This window comes from Sus scrofa, chromosome 12 (genome assembly GCF_000003025.6).
Source record: "Sus scrofa isolate TJ Tabasco breed Duroc chromosome 12, Sscrofa11.1, whole genome shotgun sequence".
Classification (NCBI taxonomy): domain Eukaryota; kingdom Metazoa; phylum Chordata; class Mammalia; order Artiodactyla; family Suidae; genus Sus; species Sus scrofa.
In genome coordinates, this window is record NC_010454.4 from 44,567,394 (window position 1) to 44,585,802 (window position 18,409).

The 18,409-nt window shown below is 41.9% G+C and overlaps 1 pseudogene; it reads left to right on the plus strand.

Annotated features, from left to right (window-relative positions):
• On the plus strand, nt 15,708–17,799 carry LOC100737720 (annotated as a pseudogene).

Genomic DNA, 18,409 nt, shown 5'->3' on the forward strand with positions numbered 1-18,409 from the left:
ATTAGACCCCTAGCCTGGAAACCTCCATATGCCGCAGGTGCGGCCCTTTAAAAAAAATTTTTTTTTAAATAAAAATAAAACAGAGGCCGTAAAGAAATATAAAGAACACTATTTAATGATAAAAGGATCAATTCAAGAAGAGGATGTTACACTCACCAATGTAGATGCCCTTCATAAAGGAGTACCCAAACGCATAGAACAAATACTAACAGACAAAAAAGGAGAAATTGATAGGAATAAAATAATAAGACTAACACACCCTACCTACATCAATGGACAGATCTTCTAGATAGAAATGAATAAAGCAACAGAGAGCCTAAATGACACAATAGGAGTTACATTTAATTGATATTTTCAGGATATTACATCAAAAAAAATCCAGAATATACATTCTTTTCGGGTGCACACTGAACATGTTCTAGGATTGACAACATACTGGGGCACAAAACTAATCGCCACAAATTTAAGAGTATAGAAATTATTTCAAGCATCTTTGATCACAATGGCATGAAACTAGAAATCAACCACAGAAAGAGAAACAGGAAAAAAATGATTGCATGCAGATTAAGCATACATTCCTTAAAAAACCAATGGGTCAATGAGGAAATCAAAAAGGAAATTTAAAAAATACTTTGAGGGATTCCCGTTGTGGCTCAGCAGTAATGAACCTGACCAGGATCCGTGAGGATGCGGGTTCAATCCCTGGCCTCACTCAGTAGGTTGAGGATCCAGCATTGCTGTGAGCTGTAGTGTAGGTTGAAGACATGGTTCAGATCCTGTGTGGCTGTGGCTGTGGCATAGGTTTGCAGCCGTAGCTCTAATTTGACCCCAGCCTGGGAACTTCCATATGCCACGGTTGTGGCTCTAGAGAGCAAAATTAAAAATAAAAAGTACTTTGAGACAGGAGTTCCCATTGTGGCGCAGCGGAAACAAATCCGACTAGGAACCATGAGGTTGCGGGTTCAATCCCTGGCCTCGCTCGGGGTTAGGATCCAGCACTGTTGTGAGCTGTGGTGTAGGTTGCAGACACAGCTTGGATCTGGCATTGCTGTGGCTGTGGTGTAGGCTGGCAGCAACAGCTCTGATTAGACCCCTAGCCTGGGAACCTCCCTTTGCCGCGTGGGTGCGGCCCTAAAAAGCCAAAAAAAAAAAAAGTACTTTGAGACAAATGACAATGAAAACACAACCATACAAAATATATGGGTTGCAACAAAAGCCATCTTAAGAGGGAAGTTTAGGGTGATACAGGACTTCCTCAAAAAATAAGAAAAATTCTCAAATCAACCTAAGCTACCACCTTAAAAAAAAAAAATCAAAAAGAACAAACAAAACAAAATCGGCAGAAGGAAGCAAGTTATAAAGATTTTAGAGGAAACAGAGATTTTAAAAAACAATAGAAAAAACCGATAGAACCAAGATCTGTTTTTGTTTTTTTGTTTGTTCAGAGAAAACAAAATTGACAGACTTCTGGCCAGCCTCACTAAGAAGAAAAGAGGGAGTTTCCATTGTGGCTCAGTGACAAGGAATCCAACTAGTATCCTTGAGGACACAAGTTCAATCCCTGGCCTCACTCAGTAGGTTAAGGATCCAGCATTGCCGTGAGCTATGGTGTAGGCCTCAGACATGGCTCAGATCCTGTGTCGCTATGGCTGTGGCAAAGGCCAGCAGCTGCTGCTCCAAGTTGACCCCTACACTGGCAACTTCCATGTGCTGTGGGTGCAAACCTAAAAAGAAATGAAAGAGGAGAAAAACAACCAATACTGCAGAAATACAAAAAAAGAAAGAGAACCATGAACAATTAGAAGAAGTGGACAAGTTTTTAGAAACATACAGCCGATCAAAACTGAATCAAGAAAGAAATGGATAATGTGGACAGACTGAGCATTAGAAATGAAATAAAATTTGCAATTTTTTTCCTTTTTTTGTCTTTTTGCCTTTTCTAGGGCCATACCCACAGCATATGGAGGTTCCCAGGCTAGGGGTCTAATTGGCGCTGTAGCCACCGGCCTACGCCACAGCAACACAGGATCCAAGCCGCATCTGCAACCTACACCACAGCTCACAGCAATGCCAGATCCCTAACCCACTGAGCGAGGCCAGTGATCGAACCCGCAACCTTGTGGTTCCTAGTCGGATTTATTAACCACTGAGCCACGATGGGAACTCCTAAAATTTGCAATTTTAAAAACTACTTATGTGCAAACCAGCTATAATGAAAAAAAAATCATTATATAAAAAAATAAAAACTACCTACAAACAAAAGTCTTCCAAATGTACAAAGATCTTACACTAATCCTTTAAACTCTTCCAAAAGATTAGAGGAGGGAATACTCCCAAAGTCATTCTATGAAGACATCATTACCCTGAGAACAAAACCAGACAAAATGCACTACCAAAAAGAAGAAAATTACAAGCCAATATCGTTGTTGAATACAGATGCACAAGTCCTCAACATAATACTAACAACATATAAAAACATTATACACCACTAATTTGGATTCATCCCAGGATCATAAGGATGGTTAAACATACAGAAATCAATGTGATGTACCACTTCCTATCAAAAAAACACAAAATCCATATGATCATCTCAATAGATGCAGAAAAAGCATCTGACAAAATTCAACATCCATTCATGATAAAAACTCTTACCAAAGCCAGTATAGAGGGAACATATCTCATCATAATAAAAGCTATTTATAACAAACCCACAGCCAACATAATACCCAGTTGTGAAAAGCTAAAATCTGGAACAAGACAAGGATGCTCACTTTTACCACTTATATTCAATATAATACTGGAAGTCCTAGCCACAGCTATCAGACAACAAAAAGAAATAAAAAGTATCCAAATTGGAAGGGAAAATGTACAATTGTCATTATATACAATGACATAATACTACATACAGAAAGTCCTAAACTCCACACAAAAACTACTAGAATTGATGCATGAATTCAGCAAGGGGCCATGATACAAGATTAACATACAGAAATCAGTTGCATTTGTGCATACTAACAATGAAATATCAGAAAGTTTTTTAAAGTCCCTTTTAAAATTACATTTTATAAAATAGAATACTTAGGAATAAACCTGACCAAGAAGGTGAAAGACTTATATCCTGAGAACTATAAAACAGTGATAAAGGAAAATGAAGATATTTTTAAGAAATGGAGGAGTTCCCTCTTGTGGCTATGTGTTTCCGCTATGTAATTAAGAACCCAACATAGTGTCTGTGAGGATGCAGGTTTGATCCCTGGCCTCGCTCAGTGGATTAAGGGTCCAGCATTGCTGCAATTGCAGCGCAGATTGCAGATGCAATTTAGATGTGGTGTTGCCAGGGCTATGGTATAGGCCTGCAGCTGCAGCTCTGATTTGACCCCATATGCTGCAGGTGTGGCTGTAAAAAGGGAAAAAAAAAAAAAGAAAAACAGAAAAATTGCTCTTAGATTGGAAGAATTAATATAGATGAAATGGCCAAACTACCCAGAACAATATGCAGATTAATGTGAGCCCTTTCAAATTACCCATGACATTTTTCACAGAATACAAATAAACCAAAAATTTATATGGGACCATAAGAGACCCAGAATTACTAAAGCAATCCTGAGGAAGAGGAACAAAGCTGGAGGTATAATCCTCTCAGACTTCAGACAATATTACAAAGCTACAGTAATTTAAAAAATAAAAACTGTGTTATTGGCACAAAAACAGGCAGATGATCAGTGGAACAGAACAGAGACCCCAGAAATAAACCCACACGCCTATGGTCAATTAATCTTCAACAAAGGGGGCAAGAATACACAACAGAGGGAGTTCTCTCGGTGGCTCAGCAGTTAAGGAACCCAACTAGTATCCATGAGGACGCAGGTTCGATCCCTGGCCTTGCTCAGTGGGTTAATGATCTGGCGTTGCTGTGAGCTGTGGTATAGGTCGAAGATGTGACTCAGATCTGGTGTTGCTATGGCTGTGGGGTGGGCTGCAAGCCAGCGGTGTAGCTCTGATTTGACCCCTAGCCTGGGAACCTCCATATGCCGAGGGATGGGCCCAAGAAATGACAAAAAGACCAAAAAAAAAAAAAAAAAAAAAAAAAACACCTCCTAGAAAAGAACACAGGCAAAACATTCTCTGACATAAATCATACCGATTTTTTTTTTTTTTTTGTCTTTTTGCTATTTCTTGGGCTGCTCCCACGGCATATGGAGGTTCCCAGGCTAGGGGTCGAATTAGAGCTATAGCCCCCGGCCTACGCAAGAGCCACAGCAACGCTGGATCCAAGCCTCGTCTGTAACCTACACCACAGCTCACAGCAACGCCGGATCCTTAACCCACTGAGCAAGGGCAGGGACCGAACCGGCAACCTCATGGTTCCTAGTCGGATTCGTTAACTACTGCGCCACGACGGGAACTCCCATACCTATGTTTTCTTAGGTCAGTCTCTCAAGCAATAGAAATAAAAGCAAAAATAAACAAATGGAACCTAATCCCACTTAGAAGCTTTTACTCAGCAAAGGAAACCATAAACAAAATGAAAAGACAACGTACAGACTGGGAGAAAATATTTACAAATGATGCAACTGACCAGGACTTAATTTCTAAAATACACAAACAGTTCATACAACCAACAACAACAAAACACCTCAATCAAAAAAATGCACAAGGAGGGAGTTCCTGCTATGGCACAACAGGATCAGCAGCATCGCTAGAGCACTGGAAAGCAAGTTTGATCCCCAGCCTGGCACAATGGGTTAGAGATCTGGTGTTGTCCCAGCTGTGATTTAGCTCATAACTGCAGCTCAGATCTGATCCCTGGCCAGGGAACTCCCTATGCCACTGGGCGGCCAAAAAGAAAAATAAAAATGCACAAGGAGTTCCCACTGTGGTACAGCAGGTTCAGAATCTGACTGCAGCAGCTTGGGTCACTGTGGAGACATGAGTTCAATCCCTGGCCTGGCACAGTGGGTTGAATGATAAGGTGTTGCCACAGCTGTGGTATAGGTTGCAGCTGTGGTTCAGATTCAGTCTCTGGCCCAAGAACTTCCATATGCCATGGGTGAAGCCATTCCAAAAAAAAAAAAAAAAAAGAGAAAGAGGAAAGAAAAATGGGTAGAAGCTCTAAATAACCATTTCTCCAAAGTAGACATACTGCTGGCCAATAGGCACATGAATAGATGTTCAACATTGCTAATTATTAGAGAAAGGCAAACTAAAACTACAGTGAGGTAGCACCTCACATCAGACAGAATGGCTGTCACTAGAAAGTCATAAACATAAATGTTGGAGAGGATGTAGAGAAAAGGGAACTCTCCTACACTGTTGGTGGGAGTATAAGCTGATGCAGCCACTGCAGGAAACAGTATGGAAGTTCCTCAAAAAACTACAAATATAGTTGCCATATGATCCAGCAATCCCATTCCTAGGCATATACCCAGACAAAGCTATAATTCAAAAATATACATCCACACCAATATTCATTGCAGCACTATTCACAATAGCCAAGACGTGGAACTGAAATGTCCGTCAGCAAATGAATGGATAAAGATGTAGTGTGTACACACACACACGATGGAATATTATTCAGCCTTTTAAAAATATAACACCATTCACAGCTGCTTGGATGGGCCTAGAGATGATCATACTGAGTGAAGCCAGAAGGAGAAAGACACCCCGCAAGGGCAGATGCTGCTTTTGCGTGGAGTAGGCCAAGCCTGGAAGCCATCCCGCCCTTCCAACCCAAAGCCAAGCATCAGCATCTGAAGGGCCCGCAGGAGGACTTTGACCACTGAGCCAACCATCCCTCTTCGGAACAGATATTAGCTCTGCGGACTTCAGTGGTATTTGTGACAAAATGGGAAGAAGAGAGATAGGGATTAAGGCCAAGTTGGTGGGTTAGCTAAAGCGAGAAAGAGAACTTTTCCCAGGGGAAGGCCTGGGGCTCGGTCAGAATCCGCAGTCCTCACACAGCTGTCCCTCACGGAGACCTCTTGCTGCAGACTTTGCTGGGCCTCTTGCTTAAAGCCAAGGCAGCTCTTTGGAGTTTCTGTAAAGCCACTCATGACCAATTCAGTGGTGGAAAGCACCACACAAATTAGGGGAACAAGGGGTAGACTTACGGCAGGGCTGTATTAGGGGTATGTTATGAAGAACCTCTCTCTGTGCAATCAACGTTTAAGTATATAATGTGAGAGAGATGGACACTGATCCTTGTAACACAATCTGTTACTCTCCCTCTAATTATACACGTTGAGGAAGTTTTCTCTCATTTGCCATGTTGGGGATCAGGGCTCCAGGTTCAGAGACAACTCTGGCTTTGACATCAGCTGGAGCGGTTGCTTTTCCACAGGCCTGCTGGTTCCGCAACACAAGCGAGGCAAGGCAATTCTGAAAGCTTCTTAAAACACACGTGGACCCAAACCTAAGAACAGATCCTTAGGTGAAAGGTGCTATGTAATTGTCAAGTATTAAGCATATCAGATGTCAGTCACAACAAGAACAGAGTGTCTATATTCCCGGAAAAGAAAATTTCCATGAGAGAAATACAAATAATAGGTGATGGGCAGATACTTTCCTTAAGAAAAAAGAAATCTAAAAACTCTTGTGGTACAGATGGTAATTGAGCTTGTCGGTTACCGCAGGAGAATTTCTATATACGACGGAGAAGTATATAGTGTGGTATTCCTGGTTAAGTAGGCATTGCTCTGGCCTGGCGCAGCTATTTTAAGCCATCTCAGATTCTGCCTGAAGGGTTTTTATTTTTATTTTTGGTGGAAGACATTGCCTTTACCAATCTGAGAAGATCTGCCCTAGGGAGAATCTGAGACATCTTGCCTTCTTTCCTTCTCCTAGCTCCCTCTGCATCTTATTTCTTATATATTTTCCTTTTGGGGAGTTGTTATGCCACACTTGCTGGTATTTATGTAAAAGGATTATTACTAAGTACATTTCTTTAGGTTCATTCTGGTGAAGGGGATGTTGAGGGTGGGCCACCAAATTTTCTGGGCTGAGGATAATGCAGTTGGCAAGCAAACACCATGGAATGATGAGCTTTTCAGTTATGACTGAATGGTCACATGAGTATAGAAAGCTGTTTCTGAGTGCTGAAACAGGCTTACATATCAGATAGATCCAAAAGAGATTCTAGCATTATGTTAAAAAGTCAAACTATGACTGGAGTGAACCATGTATTCCCCTTGTCTTTTACTTTGTTTCTGTGACATTTATGTTTCATGTAATTTGCATCACGTGGGTTCTTCTAGTACTGTATTTGGCTTCTTCTTTAATAGGTTGATATTTCATATACTATAATTGTAAATATTTTGATACAGATGTTTATAACTTTAGGCATATAAAAACAGATTCTGATTCAAAAAAAAAAAGCAGAAGGAGAAAGACAAATACCATGTGATATCACTTATATGTGGAATCTAAAATATGACACAAAGGAACCTACCTACAAAAGAAAAATAGGAGTTCCCGTCGTGGTGCAGCAAAAACGAATCCAACTAGGAACCATGAGGTTGCAGGTTTGATCCTGGCCTCATTCAGTGGGTTAAGAATCCAGAGTTGCCGTGAGCTGTGGTGTAGGTTGCAGCTGAAGCTTGGATCCCAAGTTGCCGTATGCTGTGGCATAGGCCAGCAGCCGAAGCTCCAATTGGACCCCTAGCCTGGGAACCTCTATATGCTGCAAGTGCAGCCCTAAAAAGCAAAAAAAAAAAAAAAAAAAAAAAAGACAGAAAAAAGCAAAGAAAAAGAAAAATAGACTTACAGACATAGAAAACAGACTCGTGGTCACCAAGGGGGAGGGAAGCAGGGGAGGGTTGGGATTCACATATGCAAGCACTGTATACAGGATGCGTAAACACAAAGGTCCTATTACATAGCACAGGAAACTATATTCAATATCCTGTAATAAAGGAAAAGAATATAAAAAGAATATACATATAACTGAATCACTTTCCTGTACACCAGAAACTAACACAGCACTGTAAATCAGCTACACATAAGTTGGAAGGGAGGAGGGAGGAAGAAAAAGGAATCCAGGATTTCCTTCTGTGGCATAGCACGTTGGGGATCTGGCATTGTCTCTATGGCGATGCAGGTTTGATCCCCAGCCACAGTTATAGCGGATCAGATCCCACTCCTGGCCCAGGAACTTCCATGTGCCATGGGTGTGGCCAAAAAATAAAAATAAATAAGAAGAATCCAATGGCAGAGGAAAAAGTAAAACTGTCACTGTTTGTAGATGACATGATTCTCTGTAGAGAAAATCCTGTGGACAACCTGCCCACAACCAAATAGAAACTATCTGAAAATTCAATTAAGTTGCAGGATTAAAAAAAGCTACAGGGGAGGACAAGATGGAGGAGGAGTAGGAGACACACTCGCCCTCTCCCACAAACACAACAAAAAAAGCACATCTACAGAATAAATGACTCGCACAGAACAGCAACCAATCGCTGGCAGAGGAACCTAAACTCCAATAACGGCAAGAAGTTCGTGACATTATTGGGCAGAACGGGAGAAAAGAGGAGAGTGAGAGAAGGTGAATCCGAGCGGGACCGGCACTCCCAAAAGGGAACTGCGGAGGAGAAAGAGTTCTCGCACCCTGGAAAGTCACCTACCGGGGGAAAGATCAAACAAACTGGAGAAATCTCCAGATGCAAAGAAGAGTGTAGCAGTAAGTTGCAGTACGGAAAAGCCGATCAAGAACCCAACGGACCATCTGAACTACAGGCACAGTCACCAAAAATTGAGACGCCTGGGTGGGGGCTGGGCACCGAGACCTCGGCCCAAGAGATTGTCCCCGGGCTGGGGGGGGCGGGGCGGAGCCGAAACTGCTTGGGAGGTCTAGAAACTATTTGACGGGGCAGAGACTGCCTGGGAGACTAGAAAACAAAGCTGTCGCAGAGGAAGGGAGCAATACTCTAGGGGCAGGGAAGTGGAAAGCCGCATCAGAGGGAACCTGGGAGAAGAGCCTGGTCTGCGCCCATGCTGGGAAGGGGAGAGAAGAAGGGGTGGGTCCCCATAGAATACCCCCCACGCCACAGCAAGCTTACAGGCCCGCTAGCTAGCAGAAAGCTGTGCTTCCCAGTGCATTCCCTCCCCCCACCCCGCCACCCCCTACGCTCTCACCAACCTGGGGCTGCCTGCCACCAGGAGGGCTGGCCTCAACAATTGCCTGAAGCCTACCACGCAGGGGCTGTCCCTGTACAGGCCTGCTTGCCCTTGGAGGGGCTACACTTCTGCAGAGCAGCACCAAACACCACCAGCCCCCGAGAAAAGGCCTGCAGCCCAGAAAAGCTAGAACAAGCCTAGCCAGGCCGTGAATAGATCGGCCTAATTCTTGGACAGTTTTTCTGAGTCGGGCTGCCCCGGGGAGGAGCCTCTTGGGTCTCCAACGGCCCTGCTACCTGCCCAAGCCCCCAGGGGGTGCTGAGACCTAGTGGACCAGCTGCATAGGACTGCCAGCTCCAGGCAGGACCCCCTGCAGTCCAGAAAAGCTGCAACAAGCCTGGCCGAGTCGGGAAAAGATCTCAGACGGTTTTTCTGAGTCGGGCTGCCCCGGGGAGGAGCCTCTTGGGTCTCCACGGCCCTGCTACCCGCCCAAGCCCCCAGGGGGTGCCCCATTCCCGTGAATACTGCTCAGCACCACCAGCCCCCTGGAAGAGCCCCTGCAGCCCGGAAAAGCTGCAACAAGCTTGGCCGGACTGTGAAAAGATCCGCCTACATTCTCAGGCTGTCCTTCTGAGTTGGGCTGCCCTAGGGAAGAGCCTCTTAGGTTCTCAGTGACCCAGATAGCTGCTCCAGCCCCCAGGGGGTGCTGCACTCCTGAGGAACAGCTGCCCAACACCGCCAACCCCCTGCACGAATCCCACAGCCTAAAAACACCAGAGCAAGCTCTGCATGACCAAGTGAAATCTGCTACCATCGTGGTGTGGACCTCCCAGTCCTGTCTGCCCTCAGGAAGTCCTCCTTTGCTTCAAAGAAACACTGTTAGCCCCATCAACACTCCAGAAAAGCCACACTGCCTCAAAAAAGATTGACCAACAACACCAGCCCTCAGGAAATAATCCACGGCAGTGACAAGGCAAACACTGCCCGATAACGGAGAGTACAACTCCCTCAGGAGAAAGAAAACAACAAGCAAGATGAAGAAGCTGAGAAACCACCCCCAGTCAAACCAACAGGAGAACTCACCTAAAACAGTCAGCAATGAAACAGATCTCTGCAGTCAGACAGACCTGGAGTTCAAAAGAGAAATAGTGAAAATACTGAAGGAATTAAGAGAAGATATGAACAGTAATGCAGACACCCTCAGAAAGGAACTAGAAAATATAAGGAGGAGCCAAGAAAAACTAGAACATTCATTTGCAGAGATGCAAACTGAACTAGGGACAGTAAAAACCAGAATGAATAATGCAGAAGAACGAATCAGTGATATGGAAGATAGAATAATGGAAATCACTCAATCCAGTCAAGAGAGAGAAAACCGAATCAAAAAACTGGAAAGCAATATAAGAGACCTATGGGATAATATAAAGCAGGCCAATCTACGCATAATAGGAATTCTGGAAGGAGTAGAAAAAGATAGGGAAATATATTTGAAGAAATTATCGATGGAAACTTCCCAAATCTAAAGGATACTGGGTTCAAGATACAAGAAGCACAGAGGGCCCCAAACAAACTGAACCCAAATAGACCCACACCAAGACACATCATAATAAAAATGGCAAAAGTTAGTGATAAAGAGAGGATCCTAAAGGCAGCAAGAGAAAAACAGAATGTTACCTACAAGGGAACCCCCATAAGAATATCAGCTGATTTCTCTACAGAAACACTACAGGCCAGGAGGGAATGGCAAGAGATATTTAAAGTGCTAAAAGGAAAAATATGCAACCTAGAATACTCTATCCAGCAAGAATATATTTAAAATAGAAGGGGAAATAAAAATTTTTTCCAACAAACAAAAACTTAAAGAATACAGCAACACAAAACCCAGGTTAAAGGAAATATTGAAAGGGCTTCTCTAAACCAAAAAGAAAGGAAGGAAAGGGAAGAAAAAAGAAAAGAAAAAAAAAGAAGAAGAAGAGGAAGAACTAGGACTGAGGAAACTGCAATCAGAGAGCAGTCACTCAAATAAGCCAGCATACAGATTTAATCATGAACATGCTTCAAACAAAATAAAATTAAAAAGAAAAAAATAAAAAAGAGTCATCAAAACCATAAAATGTGGGCAAGGGATATTAGGAAGTAAATAACCCTTTTTGTTTGTTTGTATGTTTCTCTTCTTAATTTTAATATAGTAATGAAGTGTTTGAACTTACAGGACCATCAGGCTAAAACACACAATTATGGGAAGGGGTTAGCATATTTAAAAAACAGGGCAACCACAAGCCAAAACCAAATATTGCATTTGCAAAAAATGAAAAAAAAAATACACTCAAGCACATAATAACAGGAGACCATCCAACCAAAAAAAAAAAAAAAAAGGAAGAATGGAGAACCATAGAATCAACTGGAACACGAGGTTCAAATGGCAATAAATAATCATCTATCAATTATCACCTTAAATGTCAATGGACTGAATGCCCCAATCAAAAGACACAGAGTGGCTGAGTGGATAAAAAGGCAAAAACCTTCAATATGCTGCCTACAAGAAACTCACCTTAGGACAAAAGATACATATAGACTGAAAGTGAAAGGGTGGGGAAAAATATTTCACGCCAATAGACAAGACAGAAAAGCAGGAGTCGCAACACTCATATCAGACAAAATAGACTTTAAAACAAAAGACATAAAGAAAGACAAAGAAGGACACTATTTAATGATTAAGAGATCCATCCAAGAAGAGGATGTTACTATCATCAACATATATGCCCCAAATATAGGAGCACCCAGATACATACAACAAATATTAACAGACATAAAGGGAGATATTGATAAGAATACAATCATAGTAGGAGACCTTAATACCCCCTCACATCAATGGACAGATCCTCTAGACAGAAAACCAATAAAGCAACAGAGATCCTAAAGGAAACAATAGAAAAGTTAGACTTAATTGATATCTTCAGGACACTACATCCAAAAAAATCAGAATACACATTCTTCTCAAATGCTCATGGAACATTCTCAAGAATCAACCACATATTGGGACACAAAGCGAATCTCAATAAATTTAGGAGCATACAAATTATCTCAAGTATCTTCTCTGACCACAATGCCATGAAATTAGAAATCAACCATGGGAAAAGGAAAGAGAAAAAACCTACTACATGGAGACTAAACAACATGCTACTAAAAAACCAATGGGTCAATGAGGAAATCAAGAAGGAAATTAAAAACTACCTTGAAACAAATGATAATGAAGACACAACCTCTCAAAATCTATGGGATGCTGCGAAAGCAGTGCTCAGAGGGAAATTTATAGCAATACAGGCCTTTCTCAAAAAAGAAGAAAGATCCCAAATTGACAACTTAACCCTCCACCTAAACGAATTAGAAAAAGAAGAACAAAAAAGTCCTAAAGTCAGCAGAAGGAAGGAAATTATAAAGATCAAAGAAGAAATCAATAAAATAGAGACTCAAAAAACAATAGAGAAAATTAATAAAACCAAGAGCTGGTTCTTTGAAAAGGTGAACAAAATTGACAAACCCCTGGCCAGACTCACTAAAAAGAGGAGAGAAAGAACCCAAATAACCAAAATTATAAATGAAAAAGGAGAAATCACAACGGATACAGCAGAAATACAAAAAACCATAAGAGAATACTATGAACAACTGTATGGCAACAAGTTTGACAATCTGGAAGAAATGGACAATTTTCTAGAATCTTACAGCCTGCCAAAACTGAATCAAGCAGAAACAGACCAACTGAAGAGACCGATCACTAGAAATGAAATTGAAGAGGTCATAAAATCACTCCCTACAAATAAAAGTCCAGGACCAGACGGCTTCACAGGGGAATTTTATCAAACATATAAGAGGAATTGGTGCCCATCCTCCTTAAACTCTTTCAAAAGGTTGAAGAAGGAATACTCCCAAAGACATTCTACGAGCCACCATCACCCTCATTCCAAAACCAGACAGAGATACCACCAAAAAAGAAAACTATCGCCAATATCATTGATGAATATAGATGCAAAAATTCTCAACAAAATCTTAGCCAACCAATCCAACAACATACCAAAAAAATTATACACCATGACCAGGTTGGGTTCATCCCAGGTTCACAAGATGGTTCAACATACGCAAATCAATCAGCATCAATACCACATTAACAAAAAAAAAGTCAAAATCATATGATCATCTCAATAGACGCAGAAAAAGCATTTGACAAAGTTCAACATCCATTCATCATCAAAACCCTCGCCAAAGTGGGTATAGAGGGAACATTCCTGAATATAATCAAAGCCATTTATGATAAACCCACAGCAAATATAATACTCAATGGGGAAAAACTGAAAGCCTTCTCACTCAAATCTGCAACAAGACAGGGATGCCCACTCTCACCACTGCTCTTCAACATAGTTTTGGAAGTCTTAGCCACAGCATTAGACAAACAAAAGAAATAAAAGGCATCCATATAGGAAGAGAAGAGATAAAACTGTCACTGTATGCAGATGACATGATACTATACATAGAAAACCCTAAGGACTCAACCCCAAAACTACTTGAACTGATTAATAAATTCTGCAAAGTAGCAGGATATAAGATTAACATTCAGAAGTCAGTTGCATTTCTGTATACCAGCAATGAAACATTAGAAAAGGAATATAAAAATACGATACCTTTTAAAATTGTACCTCACAAAATCAAATACCTCGAATACACCTGACCAAGGAGGTAAAGGACCTATATGCCGAGAACTATAAAACTTTAATCAAAGAAGATGTAAAGAAATGGAAAGATATTCCATGTTCCTGGATTGGGAAAATCAATATTGTAAAAATGGCCATACTACCCAAAGCAATCTACAGATTCAAAGCAATCCCTATCAAATTACCCATGACATTTTTCACAGAACTAGAACAAACAATCCAAACATTTATATGGAACAACAAAAGACCCAGAATCACCAAAGCAATCCTGAGAAACAAAAAACAAGCAGGAGGCATAACTCTCCCAGACTTCAAGAAATACTACAAAGCCACAGTCATCAATACAGTGTGGTACTGGTACCAAAACAGACAGACAGACCAATGGAACAGAATAGAGAATCCGGAAATAAACCCTGACACCTATGGTCAATTAATCTTTGACAAGGGAGGCAAGAACATAAAATGGGAAAAAGAAAGTCTATTCAGCAAGCATTGCTGGGAAACCTGGACAGCAACATGCAAAGCAATGAAACTAGAACACACCCTCACACCATGCACAAAAATAAACTCCAAATGGCTGAAAGACTTACGACAGGACACCATCAAACTCCTAGAAGAAAACATAGGCAAAACACTCTCTGACATCAACATCATGAATATTTTCTCAGGTCAGTCTCCCAAAGCAATAGAAACTAGAGCAAAAATAAACCCATGGGACTTCATCAAACTGAAAAGCTTTTGCACAGCAAAGGAAACCCAAAAGAAAACAAAAAGACAACTTACAGAATGGGAGAAAATTGTTTCAAATGATGCAACGACAAGGGCTTAATCTCTAGAATATATAAACAACTATACAACCCAACAGCAAAAAACCAATCAATCAATGGAAAAATGGGCAAAAGACCTGAATAGACATTTCTCCAAAGAAGATATACAGATGGCCAACAAACACATGAAAAAATGCTCAACATCGCTGACTATAAGAGAAATGCAAATCAAAACTACCATGAGATACCACCTCACATCAGTCAGAATGGCCATCATTAATAAATCGACAAATAACAAGTGCTGGAGGGGCTGTGGAGAAAAGAGAACCCTCCTGCACTGTTGGTGGGAATGTAAACTGGTACAGCCACTATGGAGAACAGTTTGGAGATACCTTAGAAATCTATACATAGAACTTCCATATGACCCGCAATCCCACTCTGGGCATCTATCCGGACAAAACTCTACTTAAAAGAGACACGTGCACCCGCATGTTCATTGCAGCACTATTCACAATAGCCAGACATGGAAACAACCCAAATGTCTATCGACAGATGATGGATTCGGAAGAGTGGTATATATACACAATGGAATACTACTCAGCCATAAAAAGAATGACATAATGCCATTTGCAGCAACATGGATGGAACTAGAGATCTCATCCTGAGTGAAATGAGCCAGAAAGACAAAGACAAATACATATGATATCACTTATAACTGGAATCTAATATCCAGCACAAATGAACATCTCCTCAGAAAAGAAAATCATGGACTTGGAGAAGAGACTTGTGGCTGCCTGATGGGAGGGGGAGGGAGTGGGAGGGATCGGGAGCTTGGGCTTATCAGACACAACTTAGAATAGATTTACAAGGAGATCCTGCTGAATAGCATTGAGAACTATGTCTAGATACTCATGTTGCAACAGAACAAAGGGTGGGGGAAAAATGTAATTGTAATGTATACATGTAAGGATAACCTGACCCCCTTGCTGTACAGTGGGAAAATAAAAAAAAAAAAAAAAAAAGCTACAGAAATCAGCTGCATTTCCATACACCCACAACAAACTACCAAAATGAGACGTCAGAAAACCCCATTGACAGTGACAGTAACAAAAATATAATACCTATGGACACGGCTAACCCAGGAGGTAAAAGATCTGTACCTGAAAACTAGAAGACGCTGATCAAAGAAACTGAGAGGACACAAACAAATGGAAGGATGTGCCATACTCATGATTTGAAGAATCCGTAGTGTTCAAGGGATTCCATACTCCAAGGCCATCTAGAGATTTGACGCCATTCTTATCAAAATACCAGTGGGATTATTTGGAGAAAGAGCAGAGAATTCAAAAAGAGGTACAGGGGCCTTCCAGGGCGAAGCGCTGCAGACGCCACCACCCTCTGCTGCTTCGCTGCCCCGACCTCCAAGTCTTGCCTACAATTTGTGACCTCGAGGCTACTGCAGCACCAGAGTGTCAGCTGGTCCCGCCCAGAACACCTCAGTTCTGCTCTGCAAGGATAAATAACTGACTGCTGTGTCCATTTAACATAAGAAAATGGAAACGAACAACCAGAGGAAACCTTTCCCAACACTGAAACCCATGGTGAATTTGATAAATGCCCTGATGAAAATATGGAAGCGGAACAAGGTTTTGAAAGATCTAGAAACACTGATGAGATGGTTGAATTGCGCATCCTGCTTCAGAGCAGGCAAGCCGGCGCAGTGATATTAAGGCTCTCCGTACAGACCACAAGGCCAGTGTTTCAGTCCCAGGCAGCAGTGGCCCCGAGCGCATATGGAGTATCAGTGCTGATATTGAAACAATTGGAGAAATTCTGAAGAAAATCATCCCTGCCTTAGGAGAGGGCCTGCAGGTGCTGCCGCCCTCTGCTACCAGCCAGCCCCCGCCCGAATCGGGGCTGTGGAATGCTTCAATCACCAGCACAATAAAGGAAGCAATTCTGACTGCGAGTTGAGATTATTGACTCCTCAGAGTCTGGCAGGAGGAATTATTGGGGTCAAAGCTGCTAAAATCAAAGAACTTGGAGAGAACACTCAGACAACAATCCAGCTTTTCCAGGACTGTTGTCCTCAGTCCACTGACAGAGTTGTTCTCGTTGGAGGAAAACCTGATAGGTTGCAGAGCGTACAGAGATCATCCTTGATCTCATATCAGAGTCGCCCATCAAAGGACGTGCTCAGTCTTAGGATCCCAATTTTTACGATGAAACCTATGATTATGGTGGCTTTAGAATGATGTTTGATGGTCGCCGTGGATGTCCTGTGGGATTTCCCATGCGGGGAAGAGGTGGTTCTGACCGAATGCCTCCTAGTCAAGGAGGGCGTCCCATGCCTTAACCTAACCCCCTAACCCTAACCCTAACCCGAAGAAATGATGATGTGAGCCCCCGTTGAGGACCTCCTCCCCCTCCTCCTGGACGAGGTGGCCGGGGTGGTAGCAGAGCTCGGAATCTTCCTCTTTCACCACCACCACCTCCTAGAGGAGGAGATCTAGTGGCTTATGACAAGAGGAAGACCTGGAGACCACGAGGATGGCATGGCTGGTTTCGGTGCTGAGGAAACCTGGGACTCTCAGTAGATACATGGAGCCCGTCAGCGTGGCACATGGCTTATGAACCACCGGTGGCTCTGGATGGGATTATTCCTATGCAGGGGGCTGGGGCTCACATGGTGATTTTGGCGGACCTCTTATTACCACACAAGTAACTATTCCCAAAGATTTGGCTGGATCTAATATTCACAAAGGTGAAATTAAATTAAAGCGGATTACACAAATCTGTCATAAATCAGGAGCTTCGATCAAAATTGACTAGCCTTTAGAAGGGTCCAAAGATCGGATCATTACCATTCCAGGAACACAGGACCAGATACAGAATGCGCAGTATTTGCTGCAGGACAGTGTGAAGCAGTACTCTGGAAAGTTTTGCTAAGACTAGTGAGGAACTGAAGGAGTCCTGCATCTTTTTTGTCTTTTTATCTGCTTCTGTTTAAAAAGCCAACAGTCCTCTGCTTCATAGGTGTTCTGCACTTGAGGTGTAGTGAAATCTTTGCTCTTCACCGGATGTAATGTTTTCGTTCTTACAAACAGGGTTGGGGGTGGGGGAGGGAGTGCATAAACTAACACTGAAATTTTGAAACTGCAGCAGAATGAGTGAATTTTAATTTTTGTTCATTATTGGTGGTTTTTAAAAAATTCCCTGCATGTAATTATTGTGCACACTTTGCTTTGTGGTCACTATAACATTGGGCGTGGGCGGCAGGGGGGGGGTGGGGAAGAACAGGGAAAAAAAGTAGCAATAGTCCATATGTCCCTGGGTGGAGAATGTAATGCTCTCTTGTAAGAAACCTTTTATGATTTTTAAAATAAATTTAGTGAACCTATTTTTGGTGGTCATTTCAGAGCAGGGTGCAGAATGTAATGTTCTTTTGTAAGAAACCTTTTATGATTTTTAAAATAAGTTTAGTGAACCTATTTTGGTGGTCATTTTTCAGATGGTTGAATTCCCCCCAACTTGCCCCCAAACTAAACACTAAGTTTAATTTTAAGTCCTCTGTTGAATATAAATAAATACATCTCCTCTAGGACATATGCAAAATATCTTGACACATTTAGTTCTGGTCATCTCTTAATGGTTTGAATGTCCATTGCTTGGGAGAAAATTCCACCGTACATTCATCCTTACAGTAAGAGGGGATTTCTGTTTGTTTTTGCAAATGCTTGCCCCTACTTTGCAACAATTTTGTTAGTAATTATGAAGAAAAGCCAAAGTAGGGAGCAATACAGCAGATGGAGTAGTGGTTTAAGT